General features: G+C 50.0%; 1 protein-coding gene across 4 annotated transcripts in view; it reads left to right on the top strand.

The window, feature by feature from the left end:
- Positions 1 to 323: 323 nt before the first annotated feature.
- PTP4A3 (protein tyrosine phosphatase 4A3) overlaps positions 324 to 19,546 on the top strand; it is a 42,482-nt gene continuing 23,259 nt past the window's right edge. Inside the window, exons 1-2 of one of the 4 annotated variants that reach the window (XM_086877270.1) lie at positions 1,935 to 2,069; positions 4,296 to 4,373. The gene's annotated coding sequence lies outside the window, so the exon portion shown is untranslated. Of the gene's footprint in view, positions 463 to 1,927; positions 2,070 to 4,174; positions 4,374 to 19,546 lie in introns of those variants that run through there. The other 3 variants (XM_086877240.1, XM_086877250.1, XM_086877259.1) reach the window with 3 other exon arrangements.

The raw sequence follows: 19,546 nt of genomic DNA on the forward strand, positions 1-19,546 counted from the left end.
TCCTGTCACTCCACACCTTTGTCCAAAATCTCTCTTTCTCTTCTGCAGGCTGAACAGCCCCAGCTGTCCCAGCCCAGTCCTGTTTCCACAGCCAAGGTGCTCCAGTGCTGCTCGCTCCATTTCTCTCTCGTTCCTTTCCCCCCCTTCCCTCACACTCCCCTCACCCCTTGACCCCGCCCACTCCCACAGGACCCGCCCCTTCCCAGGCCACGCCCACACAGACCAGAGACCACGCCCCCTTGGCCGGCTGTTACCTTCTCATTGGCTGCTGCAGGCACCACGTGACGCGGCGGCGGCGCGCGCGGGGGCGGGGCCGGGTGCGCGGGCGCGCTCGGGGCGGCGGCGGCGGCGGCTGCATGTGCGGGCGGGGGGCGGCGAACGGGGCCGGGCGGGCGGCGAGCGGAGCCGGGCGCGGGGCGAGCGCAGCTCAGAGGAGCCTAGCCGAGCGGAGCCGGCGCGCAGGTCAGTGTGCGGGCGCGGAGGCGGGAGGGCGAAGGGAAGCCGCGGCGGTGGCGGTGGCCGCACGTGGGTCCGCCCGCGCAACAATGCGGGCGGGAGGGGTCCTTGCGCCGCCGGCTGCGGGGCCACCGCGGCGTGCGGAGGAGGCTGCGCGGTGCGATGTCCGCCCGGAGCGGGGTGATGGCTCCGCTGTAGCCATCCTGGGGCTGTGGTGGGGGGGCAGCAGCGTGCGTGCCCCCCCCCGATCCCCAGCGAGGCGGTTCACCTTCAGATTGAACCCAAAGTTAAGGGAGGGGAGTTACAGCCCCGGTGTGCGGGCATCACGCACGGTGCTTCCTCCCCGTCGTAGCCCCGCTGGGAGCCCACGCGCGATGCCGCAGTCCCCCACCCCATGGTGCGGACACGGAGCATCCCGGCGGAGCCCATGCCGCCGCGCTCCCTGGGTGGGACCCTGCGTGGGCACTGTCAGGGCTCCACAGGGCCTCTCCACCGCCGTCCGGGGCCGGACGCAGCGATCGGTGTCACAAGGGGCCCAAGGGGGGAAGCACCGTGTTCCAGGCTGTCCGGTCTCGCCATCCCTAAGGATGTTTCCCTCTTCGTCAAGCGAATGAGGCTAACCTGCGTCGGTAGCTGCGGCAGGGATGGCCTCTCCTGGGTCGTGTTTGGAGCAGGCTGCTGAGGGAGGTGGTGGAATTACCATCTCTGGAAGTGTTCAGAAAACGTGGCTATGGCACATGGTGACATGGTTCAGTGGTGAACACGGTGGTGGTGGTGGTGCATTCATTAATGGTTGCACTTGGTGATCTTGGAGGTCTTTTCCAACCTGGATGATTCCGTATTTGAGCCTGTCTGGTTAGGCTAACAAGCCATTCCTAGCCTTGCTATGGCGTGGGGGCTTGGGAATGCCAGTAGCTGCCATTCCCTGGGCAGGCAGGTCACATAGGGGAGGACAGCCCGTGCCATGCCTTTCTCTGCCGTAGGTAAAGTGGATTTTTGCATGCGCCTGGAATTACTAATCCAAGCAATTAGCTGGAATCTGTCAAGTTTGTGCTGCTGCCAGTTTCTCCAGTTCATTTGGTTACAGCTTCATCTTTCTGGTCAAAGAACTCAAATGTAAATGGGCAACCGAGTGTCTGGAGCTGCTGGGTTGGGTTTATGTACATCTTTCTGGCCAAAGCACGATCAGCAAAAACACTGAGCCTTAATGAAGTTGTATGTTTATTGGCAGCACTGGAAAAAAAGTAATGTGGATAAATGGGGCTAGTGGCTTGTTTGTATACAAAATGTCGTGAATCTGCCTACCAGGTTGTGAGCTGGATTTAAACTCCACTGTTATAAGAATCACTCCTTTTTTTTTTTTTTTTGTCACATCATTTCTGATAGCGGATGTTTAAAATTCTGCAAGTGGATTTAAAGCTGAGGGCCTTGTGGGCTCACCAATGTTCTGCACCAGTATTAACAGTTTGTTGTCAGTTGGCTTCAGAGTTAACCACCCAGATGCTGGCTGGCAGGGACTGATGCAGCACAATCCCCATACCCAGCCACTTTCTGGGGATCTCAGATGCCAGCAAATTTGACAGTTGGGCAAGTGAAGAGACTTTTAACCCCTGGTAAGTGCTCCAACCTGAAATTTGTTCCTTTTGGGAACATTAAAACTTTAACTTTGGTTAACTTGTGTCAAAGGTGTGTGCCTTTGACATGATGAGGCATCACCCTGTTGGCTCTGCTTAGGGAGAAGGTTGCTTGCAGAAGCAAAAAGCTTTTGTTACAAGCTATTTTATTTTTATGTGAGCCTTGATAGCTCAAAGGCTTCCAGTCAAGGCAATCCTGGGTGAGAACCATCCGCTGTGATTGGCCTGTTAAGTGCATTTCTTTGATTTGACAGCAGAAGTGCCTAGAGAAACATCAAAAACCCCAACATTAAGGCATGTTTCCAGCTTCATCATCTCTTGCAAGCCATGGAAATCAGTGGCTTGAAATCCAGCAGCACTTGATGTTAAAATAGTGAACAGTAAACATTGTGTCCTATCAATAACTTCAATTATGGTTTGGGTTTTGTCTTAAATAGACACACATTGTCATAGGGAATCAAAGTTTAGCATCCAGATGTGCTCAGTGGGGTGGTAGCGTCTTTGGACAGGGTGTAACACGCTTTTATAGCTTAAATTAAAATAAAAAGGGGGTTTAGCAGCGTAGCATGCTGTTGTGTAAGAAAACTGCCAACTTTTGGGCTGAGACTGCGTGGTTTCTGGGCATCGTGTGCAGCGGCGTGTTGGCGGGTGGTGTTCCCAGGCAGCTTTGGATGGGGAGAGCAAGTTTTACCACTCTACAGATGAACCCTGATGGGGTTTTTCAACCATAAAACGAAGTGCAGAGGAGGCTTTTTCTGTGCCACAGATAGCCAAACTGAAAGCAAAAATAAACACCTGTGAAAGCTGGGGTTTTTTGGTCATTGACAGAAAAGGAAAGTGCTGGTCTAGGGGTGGGTGTGAAGTCCAGTGTTCATTACGTTCCTAATCTGGAAAATACAGACTGTGGCACGTGGCAGCAGCCTGCATGGCTAATTTTACATCTTGTCTTTTTCCCTTTCTGATTTAACCCGAAATTAAGGAAAGGAAGCAGCACCCATTGCCTATTAAATGTTCATTTTTGCCAAGTTACACCACTTTGTGAACACGAGACACGACCGGATTCCTGTGGCAAGGAGCCCTTAAAATTTCAACAGCTCTACCTATAAATATAGTCACCGTGAAAGGCAATCCGGCTTTAAAAGAAAAAAAAAAAAAGCAACCATGCTCTTTTTTTAGTCCCACTGTATCTGCTTGACTTTAGTGCCATGCGATGCATCTCCAGCCGGGCGGTGAAGCCGAGGCGGTGTGGAACATTCAGTCTCCTGATTCCTCTTGCTAATTTATGTGAAGAATGGATGCAAGCAGAGAAAAAAAAAAAAAATGTTTTAGTTCTCCTGAAGATTTCTGGGGATGGGACAGTGGGGCTGGATCTCTGCAGCCACATCATGGCCTTTTGCAGAGGGACCTTTGGTGATTGCTTGGTCCTGATGAGCTCCCAGGAGCTGCTGCTCTGCATGGCAGTGTGGGATGGAGCCTGAAGCATCCCTTGGTTCTAAAGCAATGTCCCAGATGAAAATTAAAGGGAAGAAAGAAAGAAGCTGGCTGCCACCTCACCCCAGAGGTGTCTGGGCTCACCCACTGCTCTCTGACGCAACCACAGCAGCTCAGGGAGCTTGGGGGCTGGTTTTGGACATGCCCAGGGTTGCCCAGGGACAGGCTGGCCTCGGGAGTGGGTACAGCATGTTCTGGGCACTCCTCCAGGCCAATGGGACCCCCCACCAGCCCCAGATGATGCAGTGGGGTGATGGCCCCTGGCACATCCTGGTGGAGAAGACAGCACTGCCTGCAGGGCTGGGATTTAGGTGGAGAAGCTCCAAGGGAGGGTGGTTTTGCAGCTTAGTGATGCTTTTCAGCATGCCCTGTTTGCATGGCAGAAATCCACCTTTGTGGCCAGAGCAGCTGGGTCACCTTGCAGTGCCAAAACCTGCTGGGTACGGTTGGGATGGGGCACAGGCTGGGAAGCATGTGGGAGTGGGGAGGGAATGCTCAGAGCAGGGAATTGCTGCGTGTGCACTTGGGTGAAGTGCTGAGCCCGGGCTGTGCGGGAGCTGCAGACAGAACCCACACGTGACCGTCTGAATTTCAGATGATTGCTGGACCACTTTGCCAACAGCCTCTCGCAGCTCATCAGCTGCAATATCACTTCTTCTTTTCTCCTTTTTTTTTCATTTCCTTTCCCCTTCCCCACCCTGCCTGATTTCTAAGCCGAAGCAGGAGGGATGAATACAGCACCGAGGGTGGCTGCAGCTGCACGGGGTTTGTATCCAAATGGTTTCCTGGAAGGCAAGTTTTTTTTTTGTTTTTCAATCTTAAAAATATTTTTACAGTGCGTGTCTCGTATCGGGGCTGTTTGGATGTCAGGTTTAGTTTCCCATGACATGGAGTGATTAGAGGAGGGAGGGGAAGGAGGAGCTGGGTGCTGTTTTATGTGCAGATCTCTCTGCAGCAGTATCGTTGCCTATTGATGGTAAATGTGTTTCCTCTCATCTCTGTGATAGTTCTCGGAGATTTCCTCTTTTACGTCACTGCAGTTAATAAGATGTTTAACTTGTGAGCTGGGGGCGATGTGCTGCGTTATCATGTTGCAAGGAACAGGGGGGATGACGAAGTCCCGCACAGACTTGTGCTGGGAAGATCATATCAGTGCTGGGGAGAACAGCTGGATCTGGAGTCAAACCATTGCCTTTCACCCTTAATGAACCTGACCTGGCTGCATCGCATTTTTTTTATCGTGACAATTATTATTTTCTTTCTAATACTGAGAGAGGCAACTCAGTCCTCTCTCTCTGCTGCATTGCTGGAGTCAAGGGTGCACCTTGATTTTTTTAAGCAGATTGTATCTGCCTGCCTAGATTTAAGTCCTTTTTTCCTCTTTTTTGGGGACCACTGAAGCATTTCATGAGAGCACCTGATGGCTTTTTGTGGTGACGCTGCAAGTGCAGTAACTGCAGATCCACAGCCCTCTCCAGGAAAGTCCTTGTCTGTGTGTTTTGCGTGTCACCGGTTGATTATAGAGTTAAGAAAGTGTTGCTGTTGTACATGCCTTGACCAGGAATAGCCTCCTTCCTGCCGCAGTTTGCAAGGCGAGCTCATGGAGGGCAGGCAAGTTGGTCAATAAACGGTCTAAGCGGCACCCTAGGGAGTTCTGAACCAAAATGAGAACACTTGTGTCCTTCAACTCCTCCTTCCTTGCCAAGTTGATTTCTTCCCCCAGCTCCTTCTCCAACTTGCCACTCAAACCCTCTTCATTCTGCTGTGTTTTTCCACAAATGTTTTTCATGTGTGACAGCAGGGAGAAGAAAGCCACAAGTGCTGCAGGGGGCTGATGCCTATCAGGCCAACCCTTGCCTGTGGCTTTGGGGGCCCTTTCACTTTGGTGACTTGGTGGTTGCAGGTGGGTTCACATCTGGCAGTTGTTGGGCTTGGAGTTGTCTCTGTCTGCTACCGGACCCAACCCAGTCACCTGCACCTATTCCAAGGCTCCCAGCTCATCCCCAGGGTTTGAGTCAGGTGAGGTGGCCATGGTATGCCTCTGGTGTGGAGGAGAGAAGGGCTCCGTAGCCTTATCAGGTAAATGGAGACATGGAGGGTTTGCAGGAGGAACAACCACAGCTCTGGTGGTGACATTTTCCAGCTTTTCATCAGGACCTGTTGCTCACAGGCCTGATGACATTTAGCTGCTGACTTGCTGTCACTGATTTTGCTCAATAACCCTTTTCTTTTTAACACTAAAATGCTGCTTAAGAAACAACATGCCACCAACATGTTCGGATGTTGATTTGGTTTTTGGGAGGCTCACAGCCTCCCAGTTCTGCTTTTGTTCTGGGAAAGAAGCAACATGGTTGAGTGCAATTTTCAGCCCTCATGGGAACAGGGTCTTAAAAGATAACCCTACCACATCCCAGCTCACACCCTCACTGCTGGATGTGGGAGTCAATTTTTCTCACTCCTGCCATGCACAACAGCCCCTCTCTGTGCTTTTGCTGCGAGCTGGGAAAGGGGGAATTTCGGGTGCGACTCCAGGCGGTGCTGGCTCGGCACATGTCCCCAAGTGTCCCAGCTGGGTGGCTGCCCAGGGCCCCCTTCATGCAAACGGGGTCAGCAGCTGGGAAATAGCAGAGCAAAGTGCCTCCCTGGTAATTCCCAGCTGCCGTTAAAGCGGCTTTAAAATAAATTCCCTCAAAGAGCAATTCCAAGTATTTGAGGGTTTGAACTTTTCTGGGGAAGGGTTTGGGAGCTGCCGGCTACCGCACTGCACCCTGGCACGCTGAGGAAAGGCGCCAGGGCAATTGCCCTGATTATCTTAACATCTAAAAAACACTTTTTTGATGTCTGTATGATGTTTATTTATTAGCTGCATGTGCAACACAACTGTTGGAAATGAGGCACTGCTGGAGGCAGAGTTGTGCTAAACTGGGAAGATGGGTGGCTGGGCAGTGTCCTGGGCTGGAGGCAATGCCCAAGGCTCAGTGACCCTCACTGTGCCATCCTACCTGGCCACCAGTGCTTACCCAGGGGTGCAGCGCAGCCGGGTGCTCCTCGCTGCACATTCCATGGCGGGCTCTGCTTGGTAACACGGGCACAACAGAAAACAAACTTTGCAGCAAGCTTTGCTCTCCCAGAGCCCCTGAAGGTTGCTTAAAAAAAAAACAAAACAAAACAAAACAAAAAACTTCAGAGCAATGTGGTCTTTCTTTTTCTCATGCTCATGAAAATTCTCATACCAAACCAGTAACCTCCACTGCCCCCAGTTCATTATTTTTTAAGGTGGCGTTAGGGGGCATTTAAGGGAAGGCTTGTCCCAGCCTCTGTGTCCCCTCCTTTCCTACATCCTGTCATGGCAAATTACAGCTTCATTCATGCTTGTGTGACAGGCACTAAAAAGGGGAGGTTTGGTCAACAAACTGGAAAGTTGGTCTCATCCCTGAAAGGCTCTGGATGTCCCTGTGCTGGTGCTCCCCAGGGTGATGCGTTACTGCATCCCGGCTGGTGCAACTTTTTGGTCACGGGAATGTCCCCGTGAAGCTGAGTACCCCGAGCTGGGGACAGCCAAGCTCTTCCCTGCAGACACAGTGCTGGGCTCTTGCCCAAGTCCCCTCTCCAGGGCCCTGGCACCAGTGCAAGTGCAGCCAGGCTGAAGGCTGGTGATTAAACCCATGATCCAGGTCACTCCTGCCCCTGTCAGTGCCCCAAAAAATCAGGATGCTGATAGAAAACTACATCTAGTTGGGGATATCACACCTCTCTGAGTGGTTCAGTGCATTTGGGGGTGAACTGAGTTAATGTGGGGTAAAACCACCCTAGAAAAAACATTGCAGCAGGGGGTTCTTCCCCACATCCCCTTCATTGCCATGGCTAAGCTGCTCTCAGCTCAAATCTATTTCGTTCATGGGCTGACCTTCACTCTGACAGCTTCTTACTGAACTTTCTATCTATCATATACGTAATTTTTTATTTTTTATTTTTTTTTTCCTGTGTGAATGTGACAGAGCTGTCTTCTGAGGTGACAGAAAACACAGCTCTCCCCTTAAGGACAGGCAGGTAAACCTGCACATGGTACAGGGAGGTTTGCTGTGAATGGGACAACACTGGGTACAGTCCCAGCCCAAAGTCACATCTACTGGACCACACACTTAGCTCTCTTTTTTTTTCTTTTTTTTTTTTTTTTCCCCTCCCAAGCTAATCCCTCCAGCCCCTTAGGCTTTTTTGTTGTTGTTGTTGTTGCTCCTCTCTGAATTCCTTCTAATTTGCAGGCTCACTGCCAGCATCCAACGCACTATAAAAAGGGGACTTGTTCTTCAAGCTTCCCTCTGGTACAGAGCGTTTGCACAAATAGCAACACGCTTGACAAGTAGGTCTGATTCCCCCTGCTATTACCAAAATGCTCGTAGGGTGCTCAGGGAGTAGAGCTGCTGTCTCAAGACAAGCCAAGCTGAATTTCACACAGGGCCCTGAGCCCAATTCCCAGCCGGTGTTTAAACTCCTGTCAGCTGGAAAAACGGAGCTGTGTGTTTTTATTTTCCTTCCCGTGTAGCTTCCCTCTCTCTCCGAGAGTGAGCGGATGCGGCTGCATCCCTGCCTATCCCACCTGCACAGGTGGGATGTGGGCTGTGGCTGCAGACCCCTGTCCTGCTAAGGCAGCCCCAGGGCAACCACCAGTTTTTGGTTGGTCTCCCCCCTCCCTCCCCACCCTCACAAGCAGCCGTGACACAAACCCCTTGCCAGCTTCCTTCTTAAAACTAATGAGCTGTTTGACCCTGGCAAGTCCTCTGGGAAAGCTGTTGCCAGAGCCTTGCTGCTCGCACGGATACAAACTGCTCTTGTTTCCAGTTTAAATTTATTTGTGGATGACTCGTACCCATTTGGCCTTGTTCTTCTTGTACCCGCAGTGGCTTTTAGCTTGGATGGCTCCTTTCCCTGCTCTGGTATTTATCCTCTGGCAGGCTTTACCAAGTGCCATGGGTCTGCCAACCTAAATAACCCCAGAGCTTCTGGTGGAGCATGGCTGGAGGGGGTGTAAGGGCATCTAGGCTTCCTCATTCCTGTGGTGGAGACAGCCTCAGTGACTTAATTTGCAGCTCACCCATTGAAAAGGAAAATCCACCGTGCCTCCTCTTGGCATCCTCATTGGGCATAGTCTGCAGAAGGACAACCCCGACCATCCTCACCACTGACAAAGGCTCTTCGATTTGAAACCATTATCTAATTTCATTAGCACACTTCTCTTTTGCAATGCAAATGCCATTTTGGCAGAAGATGAGCTTTTTTTTCCTAGTGCAGCCTTCAGTAGCACCTTTCCCTCTCCTTTCTGGTAGTGCCAGGGCTCGTGTTGCTGCCTGTGCTAATCTCAGCCCTGGTGTTGTAGAGCAGACATTTCCCATGCACAGCTGTGCCAGGCACTTTGCTCAAAGGCTGAAGTGGATTTGAAATGTGAAAGTTCACCAGGTCAAAATACACACATGGCTCCTTACCACTGGTCTGCTTTTGGACGTGTTGAACCATCCAGGATGTTATGGGAAGAGCTGCAAGGTGTTTGCTTTCTGCCCAGGATGATAATTTTTCACCACACTTTTACTGGCATCTTTGCCATGGGTTTTGCCTTCTGTGTGCTTTCTTTGGGAGCTCTGTGCTTATTCCTGGTGATGCTGAGATGCTGGCTTATCCATCCCAATTTAGACCTCTGCCTTCTTCTTGGCAGGTAGAACTTGACTGGTACCTTTGATGGAAGGAAGAATGCTTCGGGTGCCATCACTCACCAGCTCCTTATTTCCTCCAAGTTTCCCTTTAGTTAAGAACCTCTTTTTCCTTTTTTCATTCTGCCTAATCTAAACTGCACCAGCATGTGTCCATTTGAGGCAGGATTTTATATTCCCCTGCAGTGTCCTTCCATCATTCTGTGCCCTCGTTAAACCACGCGTAAATTGGCATCATTGAGGAGGAGCTGGCCTCTGTGGTTATTAGCAGGATTATTCTCATCTCCTGGTTTCCAGTGAAGCTGCTGGGCTGGTGTAACACAATTCCCACTAATGCTCATCTCCCCTGTCAGGGAGAGCGATGCTGATGGGGCACTGAGCACCAGCAGCAGATACCAGGAGGAAACCAGCAGACCCCTTTACATCTTTCCACATTAAGTGATTTTTGAGCCCCAGCTCCTCTCCTCCAGGCCGTGGTTGTTTAGCACATCACATTGGGCATGAACTTCCCCTCCTGAATCTTTTCTGAGCAGCCTGTGGGCTCCTTCACAGCTGCAGCTCCAGCATGGGAATGCATCACATCCTGCGCTTATCGCTGGGTTTGCTTTGCGCATCGTGTTTTCTCGCTGCCTAAATCAGCATCCACAGCCTCCAGCACTCAGAGTGGGTACAGCTGGGCATTTTCTGCCTGCAGTTGATCTTCCTTGTTCCTCTCTCCCTGATTATTTGATGTCTCGCTGTATTTAAAGGAGAGGTCAGTGTGTGTTTTGCAACCTTCTCCTATTACTAATTTCTTAGAAACGAAGGGGAAGGAACCACAAGCAATAAAGAGCCTGAGGTTTGAGGACTCGCTGTTTATTTGTCAAAGTTAGAAATGCAGTGACTCAAGAGGACAAGAGAAAATCCTCAGTGCAGATGTACCTCATTTAAGTTTAGGCTTGTGTAGGTCAGATTTGGGGGTTGTGGATTTCCTCCCGCTGCAGTTTTAGATGGAGCTGTTATCACTGCCATTACTGCAAATAACATCTTAGTTTTGCCTTCTGTATCTCGTTTTTGCCCCCCCCAGCCTGACCTTCCTGCACCATGCCCATGTGATGCTGGGGGAGCAGTGGTGCCCATCTCAGTGGCATCAGGGCACCCCATGCAGTGGGATTGGATTGCACGTGGCTGATGGCAAGTGGGTGACAGTTTATCAGTACTAAGGGTGCAAATGTTGCCAAGGAGGCTGGGACTGGCCATCAGCTGTCGGGAAGAGGGGATAAGGAGCAGCAAGGGTGGCTTAGATTCCAAAGCCAAAGATGCTCAGAAGCCCTAAAGGGACAAAAATAGGTGTCTGGGTCATTCAAGAGGGTTTGAGGACCGCTTAAGATCTTTTCCCCTCGGAAGCAGCAATTACCAGATGAAAGGGAATGTCTTCAAGCAGGCATTTTGGAGCATCTGGTTTGTATTTGGCACATTTACTGGGGACAGCAGGGAAGGCTGGAAGGCTGCTGAGTGGGTCGGTGGCTGGGCAAGGCAGAGGTTGTCTTTCACGGGAGGAGTCTGGTTGCTTATGAAATGCATTTTGACACCAGGAGTATTCCCACATCTCTCCTCCTTTTTGGACTGCGTTGTCAATAACTTTACAAAGCATTAATGCTGGGCATGAGCTGGATTTCTGCTTGTGGGAGGTTAAGGGGTGTCCCCACATGAAGTGGAGAATAGGGGGATGCACAAGTGGTTTTCTTTTTAGGTTTCGCCCTTCCTTGCTACAGAGGAGGCATTGGCATGTAATTACTGCCAGCTTTAATCCAGCCAGACCAACTGCCTTTCTGGCAAACCCAAATACAATAGGAGCCAAAGGTTATTGCATGCCCTAAATAAAACCATTACAGCCCTGGGGCCTCACCCAAGCCCAGACCGCAAATCATCCAGGACTGGCTCCATTCAGTTTTTCTGAGTCTGAAAGATCTGTATTGATGGCAATGACCCATAACATTTTTTTTCATTTTACTCTTTTTTTTTTTTTTCCCCCATACTTTCCCCCTGAAAAGCCACCTGCACACTCACAACCACTGTGGCACTGCCAGGAGCAGCATATCTGGCCAGCCTTAGTGAGCTTTCCAGGGATGCACTTGGTTCAGTCTTTTCTTGCTAAAATCATTAGTGGCTTTAATTGAAAGCAGAGATAGATGGAAGCACGTCACACAGACACACCATGGCGTACATGGCTCAGCCCAGCACGTGTCTGTGACCAGAGTCCTCTCAACCTGCTGCCAGATACAGCCCAATGTTCTGCTCATCCATGGGATGCACTGAGATTTCAGGCACATAAAGACCCTTGTGGCCTGGAGTAGCCACCAGTTACTGCTCCAAACTGGAGTAACTTTACTCTGAAACCTAAAGGATTTTATTCTCTATCCCTGAGCAAATACAGCCCAAAGAGATGCAAATGCATGACCTCACCCAGACCTCAAGAGGTAAATATTGCATCTCATTGAGCACGCCCCTCTCTTTTGTCTCAGTCTGAGACACTCTGGGTCCATCCTGATGCAGGGACTAGCCAGGCCAGGGAGGGAAAGGCTTTCTCCTCACCTCCCAGTTTATTTATTGGTGTCTCATGTTTGCAGCATGATGGACACTGGTCCTGCTTCCATGCAGGGCTGCTCTGGCTCCTGGCATCCCCACAGAGCTTCTGGCAGGGAAGAATTACATTTCACAACCCATCTTTCCAGGCTCCCACAAGACTACTGGAGGGAGAGGAATGTGCTGAAGAAAATATCCCAACTGCTGTTAAAAGGCACATCTTTCCCTGCCACTTTCTGGGGTGGCCATTCCTTCACCGAACCAGACAGTCTACTCCAGCTGGCAGCACCCAATGGAGCCAGCACTGTGTCACCTCCCCATATCACCCTGGGGTGTCTTTGCCCTCCTGGCCTCCCCTTCATGTGCAAATAATTGAAATTGTGATAAGCAGGCTCTTCTATGGAGAAATTCTGCTTTTCCCTCGAAGTGCTCCTGGGACAGAGCTCAGTCACTTTATATCTGGGCAATAAATCTCCAGGCTCTCCAGGGCACACCCACCACACAAGGCAGTAATGGGCCTGCCAGATGCTGTTCTGTCTGGGTGAAGAGCTTGACAGCCAGTGCAGCATCTGTTAATCATTTGCCAGGAGAGCCCAGGCAGTGAGTGAGTCTCAAGTTAAATCCCTGTTGGCCAATCCTTTTGAATCATGATGAAGGCTTCTGGGCTACCTGGAGCTGAAACAACCTGTGAGCTCCAGCAGCCTCTGATCCTGGGTTGAGAGATGCATCCCACACATCTCAGGAGGAAGGTGAGAAATCTTTCTCCTTGGTCCTTCTTCTTCTAAGAGGGATAAAATCTTCACCAGGCCAAGACTGAGGTAGCACTTTTCCTTGATCCCACTCATCTACTTTTGCTTCAAAATCCTGTGAGCCTCAGATGACAAGTGGCAGTGAAAAGCTCTGGGGAAGCTTGAAGTGGTTTGGTGTTGAGTCATCTCCTGGGTGATGGCATATGGACAAGGCTGAAAGCAGGGATGGCTTTCTCTGATGAGTCTTTCAATATTCTACAATCCCAGTCCACACATTTTGCCTCCAGAAAGTAGAACACCTCCAGGTTCTCTGCGGAAGATCTTGTTGCATCTGGGGGCGATCTGTTGCACTCATTCTGATTTCTCTCCCAGGCTCATTACAAGCCTCTTGGACTCTCTCAGGTGGCTTTGGCAAGTGCTCTTCTTTTCTACTGCTGGTGCTGGGGAGCCCTGGCCACAGCCATCAAGTCTTTCCCCAACTATTAGAAAGCACACGCTCCTTGTGTGTCTTTTCGTTGCCGGAAGCTGGTAAGTGGATGGATCCTACACAAATAAACTTCTCAAGGGCAGAGAGTCAAAATATCCCTGGGCTTGTTTGGTGGGAAAAGGTTAACCAGCATGAAGTCTATGAATTGCTGCTGACCCGACTGTTGACAAAATACAGTGTTATTAATTGAACTTGCAGGCAAACTGCCTGGGGATGTTTAGAAGGAACTTGTCCATCGCCAGGGCCGAGATCTCCCTGGGAGAAGATCTGTCTGGGCTCTTTGGAGATGCGCCTAGGCCATGGCTCTGGTTTGGGGTTTTGTTGTTGAGGATAAGATGTGTCAGAGTCTCAGTCTCCCACACTGGCTGTGGGGCCACACAGATTCACCAACAGCAGAGCTGTAGCAGAGAAGGACAGGAGGAGCCTGTCAAGAAGCCTGGGACCAGGTGACTGAACTGGTCTCCTGATCTACTGGAAGATCACTTTGCTCATTTCAGGACTAAATATTGTTGGGCTGGACAACATTTGAAGTTCCTTTCCAACCCAAGCCATTCTGTGATTTTTGTGATGACTCTAATGAGGCTCCTGGGTCCCTAAATTCAGGTGTCTGCTCTCAAGCTGAATCCTACACAAGGCATCATTACCTAGACAGGAGCAGAAGCTTCATGATGAAGGTGAAATTCCAAAGTGTGACCTGTACTGTTCCCAGTGTGGTCCTAAATCCCAGCAGCTGTTCACTGCTGCATTGACACTGATGACTCTCACTGTCACCCTACCCTCAGCCCAGTGACTTATTTTTGACTGTGGCAAGGCAGCGGTCAGTGCATGTCTGTGGTGCCATCTCAGCCTTTCAGCCACCATCATGGCAGCTCCAGAGCCAGCTGCTCCTCCTGTGGCTGGCAAGTTCCTTCACAGCATCTCACAGCCCTGCATGACAAACAGCTTTCTTCCCTAGGCCTGGGAGTGAGCAGAACACGCGCGCTGGCACCGGCCCAAGACAGAAGCTTTGGGAATCCTCCGCGACAGCGTGACAGCAAATGCTCCTCTCCAGCAGGGCCTGTGCTGGGAGGCTCCCAGCAGCAAAGCCCGTCCCGGTGCAGGAAGAACTTGCCTTGGGCTGTGAGGTTTTCTGCACCTGCATGACTGAATGTGCTGGAAAACACCTTCCATGAGTGCCAGAGTGGTGGAATTCCAACTGCCAGCAGATAAACATGCCAATGCCTGTCCTGCCGTGCTTTGAGGAGGGGGTGGCACCTAGTGGACATGGGCAAAGGGGCTGTGCCTTTTCCTCAGTTTCTCTAAAAAGCTAACAGTTGCCTCCTAGGTGAGATCAGCCACATCCAGGTGGAGCCTCTTACAGGTTAACTGAGGTCATCAAGAGTGGCCACGTGCCTTGTAGCCCACAGGTGAAGCCATCTCTCTGGGATGCTCAGCCTTCTCTAATTCAAGTTGGGCCATGCAAAAATTACCTAGAAGAGCCAAAGGGAACAAGATCCATCTGCCTGTTCTTCTTGCTCAGCTTCTGGACGTGGTCTTGCCCAGGCTGAAGTGGTCCCAGGGATGAAATGGTCCTTCCAGGCTGGAGTTCAGAGCAGCTTGACTGTTCCCTGAGAGCGGCTGTGGCAAGCAGCCCACGTTTCACAAGTGGGGTTTTCCCATCAGGCTCTCCAGCTGCTATAAATAACAGGAAATGTTTTGTCATTTTCTGCTCCAGAGAAGGTCAGGAGCTGGATTCTGTGGTCTTTGGAGCTTTAATACGGTTGGAGATTTATGCAGTGTACCCAAAACTCCCCTGAGACAGCTTGCCTGAGGCTGTTTGGCTCCTTGGCTCTAGGAGAAGTCCTGAATGCCAGCCTTTGACAAAGTTACCTTAGCCACCCTTTATGAGCTGTCAGGTCCTGCTAAATCCTTAATGTGCTCTTCATCTCCAGGCCAGATGCTAACCCTTGGCTTGCTGCCCAACCAGCTCACGAGAGGTTTGAACCATCCTCTATCAGTGGTAGGAAAAGCTTCCACCATGGATCCCCAGGATGGATGGATCTAGAGACCAGCCACTGAGCTCATGAGCTTGCTGACAACTCATCTTCACAGAATTATAGAACGTGCCCTTGTGAGACCCCACCTGGAGAATTGTGCCCAGGCCTGGGGTCCTCAGCACAAGAAAGACATGGACCTGTCAGACCTGGTCCAGAGGAGACCACAAAAATTATCAGAGGGCTGGAGCACCTCCTCCTGTTTGTGTTTGCAGCAGGATGGAAACTGAGCAAATTGAGTGGGAAGATCCATCTGGGGGTTTCTCAGACATCTAGACAGCTTTTCTGGGTCCTGGAGAGCCCCAAGCTCAGGTCTGTGCTGCCTGTCACCCCAGCAGCCACGCAGGGAGGAGGCAGAGCCCTGTTTGCCGCCTCTCCCATTTCCCCAGCAGATGTAGGAATGCTTTGATGTCCACTTCCCCAGCCCCAGTGCCCAGCACCAGGATTAACCACCAGTCAGATGCCTTCATTGACTCCAAATAAATCTTCTAAACTCAGACAAGTACCACAAGAGGGGTCCTAGCAATCCCCTCTTGCAGAATGAGGGTTAAAAGTAGTTTTTCCCCTTGCACCTGCACCTCTGAAGCCAAGGCTGTGTTTTATTTTTAAAGCCCAAATTTCTTGTGGGTTGGCTCCTCTCCTGGGGCATGCAGGCCAGGGACAAATAGAAAAATTGCCCATCTCAGTGGTACAAAAAAAGTGGGCAGTGTGGAATGTGCTCACATGGGTTGGAAGAAACTCTTCCCCCCCCCCCCCCCCCCCCCCAGTCTCTTCTTCCTGTAGCCAAGACAGAAATGCAGCTCTAGGGATGATTCTTAAAAAAAATACTGAATTTTACTCCTTTTTGCATGTTTATTAGAGTGTTTTATTTGTCTCGAAGTGGTTTTTGGGTCAAAGTTATCATGCCCTGTGCAGATCTCTGAAGCCTGGGTCAGTCCCACTTAAATGGTTTCAGTGAGGCTGAATTATTTTTTGTTAAAGCCCATGTGTTTACATTTCATAAGCTTATTTTAAAACACATATGTATACAAGAGCAGGCTTATTTATATGGCAAATTGGCCTGCTGTGTCCTTACCTGACTTAAGTGTTAAGGAAGCAGCCTTTTTTTAACTTTCTACAAGCACAGTTTAAAATAAAATACTGGTTTGCTCTGCGCCAGTGGATATGCCCAAGAGAGGAGGTCAGGACAAGGTCTTGTTTTCCAACTGTAAAATGTTATTTTGCTTATTTACAGAGCTTCCTCTCACCAGCCATCATTTTAGGTTAATATGTTAATGACAGCTATAGGTAAAAAAAAATCATTTATGTTCCCCAGAGTCTTGGCAAGCCAAAATCCCAAAGTAGCCAGGCTTCCCTGCGAAACAGCTTTTGGGAACTTTCCATCAGTAAAGCAGGATTTGCTGGGTGACCCATTCTACCCAGGTTCTTGGCAGGATTTCTGACTTTGAGTACCCCAAGAAATACTTGAGAAAAGCCTTTGTGGAGGGATCTTGGCATTTCCTACTAGCCCTGGAGGAAGGATTTCATTCTTGATTTTAATCCTCTGAACTGGTAATGCACCAGTCAGGCTGCAGGAAGGTGAGGATCACTTTTGGTGGTGCAGTTCAGTGATGGAGTGTGAGGAGATGCGTGTGGACCTTAAAGCAGGATGAGGAGGGTGAGGAGAGCCCCAGGGAACTACAATTTACACAAAAGCAAAGGGAAACTTTGACTGTGGGACATAAAATTCATCCTTCCCAAGGGCTGAGAAGCCCACATGTGTTTTTATGCCTGTGCTTGGAGAACTTTTTCTGCTTCTGTCAAGCTTCCCCGTGGGGCTGGTGGATATGGACAATGAAGTCCATAGCAGGTAATGAGACAAATGTTGACATTTACACCTAGGAGAGAGCTGGAGCAGACTCAGAGTGAGGGATGGTTTTCTATCCAGAGAAGCTGTAAACCAAAGCCCTGACCACTGCTGGTTATTTAAAGACTCCGGCAGCACTTCCTGACATGGGAAGGTGCTTGGCCCACGTTCAGCCTGGGCGACTGCTCTCTGCAAAGCCAAATAAACAGCAGCCACTTGAACTTTCCACCTTGCGGGCTCAGCCAGATGCCTCATCCTGGGCCATGACCAGGCACTATGCCTCGGATGGGCTTTGTGGATGAGCCTCTTTGGTGGATCCAGAGTGATCACCACATTTTGGGGTTGAGGGAGCATTTCCTGTCTCCAAAGGACCCTAGTGAAAGAGTTTGTGGACCTGAGAGAGAGCATTTGGGAAGGGAGATCTGTGTCTCCATGCAGTTCCATGTCCTTCAGTGACCTTGTGCAGGGCAAAGGGAGGAAATCATATCCTTTAACTCCAGAAATGTGCTTTAGATGCTACAGCTTCTCAGAGGAGCACAGTTCGAGTAGCCTGGACCAGGAATCTCAGCCGTCAATCAAGGCATGGCAGTAATGCATGACTGCAGTGACAATGTGATCTGCAGGATGTCCATGGGGGTGCCAAGGCATCAGTGGTGAGATGCCCATAGCGATGCTTCACCCCTTGGGGCGGTTGGAGGTGGTCCCTTCCAACCTCAGCCCTCCTGTGACAGTGGATGTGAGATGTCAGACAGTCCTCTCTAGGTATTTTGTTGCTTTTATTGAGTTGTAGTCAACATGATGCATGTCCTTCCCCACTTCTGACCCTTCCCCAGTGAGCTCAGATGTTTCAGCAACTCACATGAACCCTGCAGTGGATGCTCCTCACATTCAGCTCCTCAGCCTGGGAACTTTTGCAAGATTTGGCAGCAGGACTGTTGCAGGAGTATTCCACACAGGACCCAGAAATATTGCTGTCAGTGCAGCGTCGGCCGGCCTGGCCGCAGGGTCAGGTCCCTCTGAAATCAGACTGTTGATGAACAAGCTTGAGCGCATTCAAATGTTTCGTCTGATTTTCTTGGACTGCAGAGTCTCCAAGGGAGCCAAAAAGCTGGCTGCTCCTCTTGTTGATTCTGCAGACCAGAAATACAGCTGGGTTCAGTGAAATAAGGAAGCTCACAATTCTTGTACTGGTGCAGCAGAGAGGGGGAAAAGCTCACTTTGGAAAAACTCAAATGTCTAGAGATAAAAATGAGTCCAAGGTGGTGCTCTCTGCTGGTGATAAGCATCAGGGATGATTGCTCGGGCAGCCCTAGGACCAAAATCCTTGCCTGATGTCCCTCTGAATTTCTGCAAAGAAGCAAATCCAGGGGCACTTCACTTGATCAGGTTCAAAAAGTGTCCACACAGGCTTTGGGGAGTGCAGAGAGAAGCTGTGTCAGCGCTGAGCTGGGATGAGAGCACAGGAGACTTAAGGCAGGAGGAGAGCATCACTTTAAACTGCAAATGAACCCTGAAATGACAAAAAACTTGAAGCAAGCCCACATTTTGGGTCAGCCTGGCTGTGAATCAGCTTTAGAAAACGAAAGACAAAACTTTCTGATTTCAGTTTGAGTTATGAACTTACAAACTCTCATTTATCTGGTTTAATGGATGTGAGCCAGAGACATTTTTTGAGGTTAGTGGATGGGACAGCTTCCTGAAAATGAACTCATTGAAAAAGGCGTGGTTTGGAGACAAAGTTAGTCTCAAATTCTCATATTGTGCAAGGCTGGGTTAATGTGACATGGAGATGCTTTCTGTGTATCCCAGAGCTGCTCTTGAGCATCCTCCATCCATTTAGTGCTCTCTGCTAAAATGTACAGGCATTATAAATCACTTCCAAAAATGGGAAAAAAATAAAAAGAATTTTAAAAAAATCAAATTTTAGACAAATCTGAATGACAGCAAATGTGCAAAAAGCTTTTACAGAGGACAGCCATGTAACCTTACTTCATTCCCCCAAGATAACAAGGACAGAGTGGCAGTAAACTGTGGACAAGTGGGGCAGCCCATGGTCCAGCTTTGTGATTTCATGGCCCAGAGATGGGGGTCAGAATAGGAGTGTCTCATGTGTTGGTGATTTTTGTCAGCAAATCAGAACAAGGCTATTTTCCCCACCTCTGTTTCCCTTTAAAACACTGATTTATTTTTATCGTTGCTTTAAGAATGGCTGTGTATTCCCCACAGCTGTCTTCAGGCATTACAAAAATCAGAATATCTGCCTGAAGCTAGGCATAAAAATGCAGCAGAGGTGTCATGCAGGCAGCTGGGCTAAAATTTGTATCATCTAAAGTTAGGGGAGATTTCATGGAGCTGTTGTTTGTTTTATTGAAGTGGACAGGTCGAAGATCAAGGGTTTATCACTCCCTGGCATCAGAGGATGCACTACTGATCCTGGATGCTGTGAATCTTCCTCATCCTTGGTGCCGTGGCTGCAATCTGAAAGGGTGGCTGGGATGTGCTCCCGGTAAGGAGTTGGGGATGTTGTCACCAGCTTTGGTGATGCCACAATGATGCTCCTGCCTGCAGCTGTGCTGGAGAAAT

This window comes from Cyanistes caeruleus, chromosome 1 (genome assembly GCF_971803275.1).
Source record: "Cyanistes caeruleus chromosome 1, bCyaCae1.hap1.1, whole genome shotgun sequence".
Taxonomy (NCBI): domain Eukaryota; kingdom Metazoa; phylum Chordata; class Aves; order Passeriformes; family Paridae; genus Cyanistes; species Cyanistes caeruleus.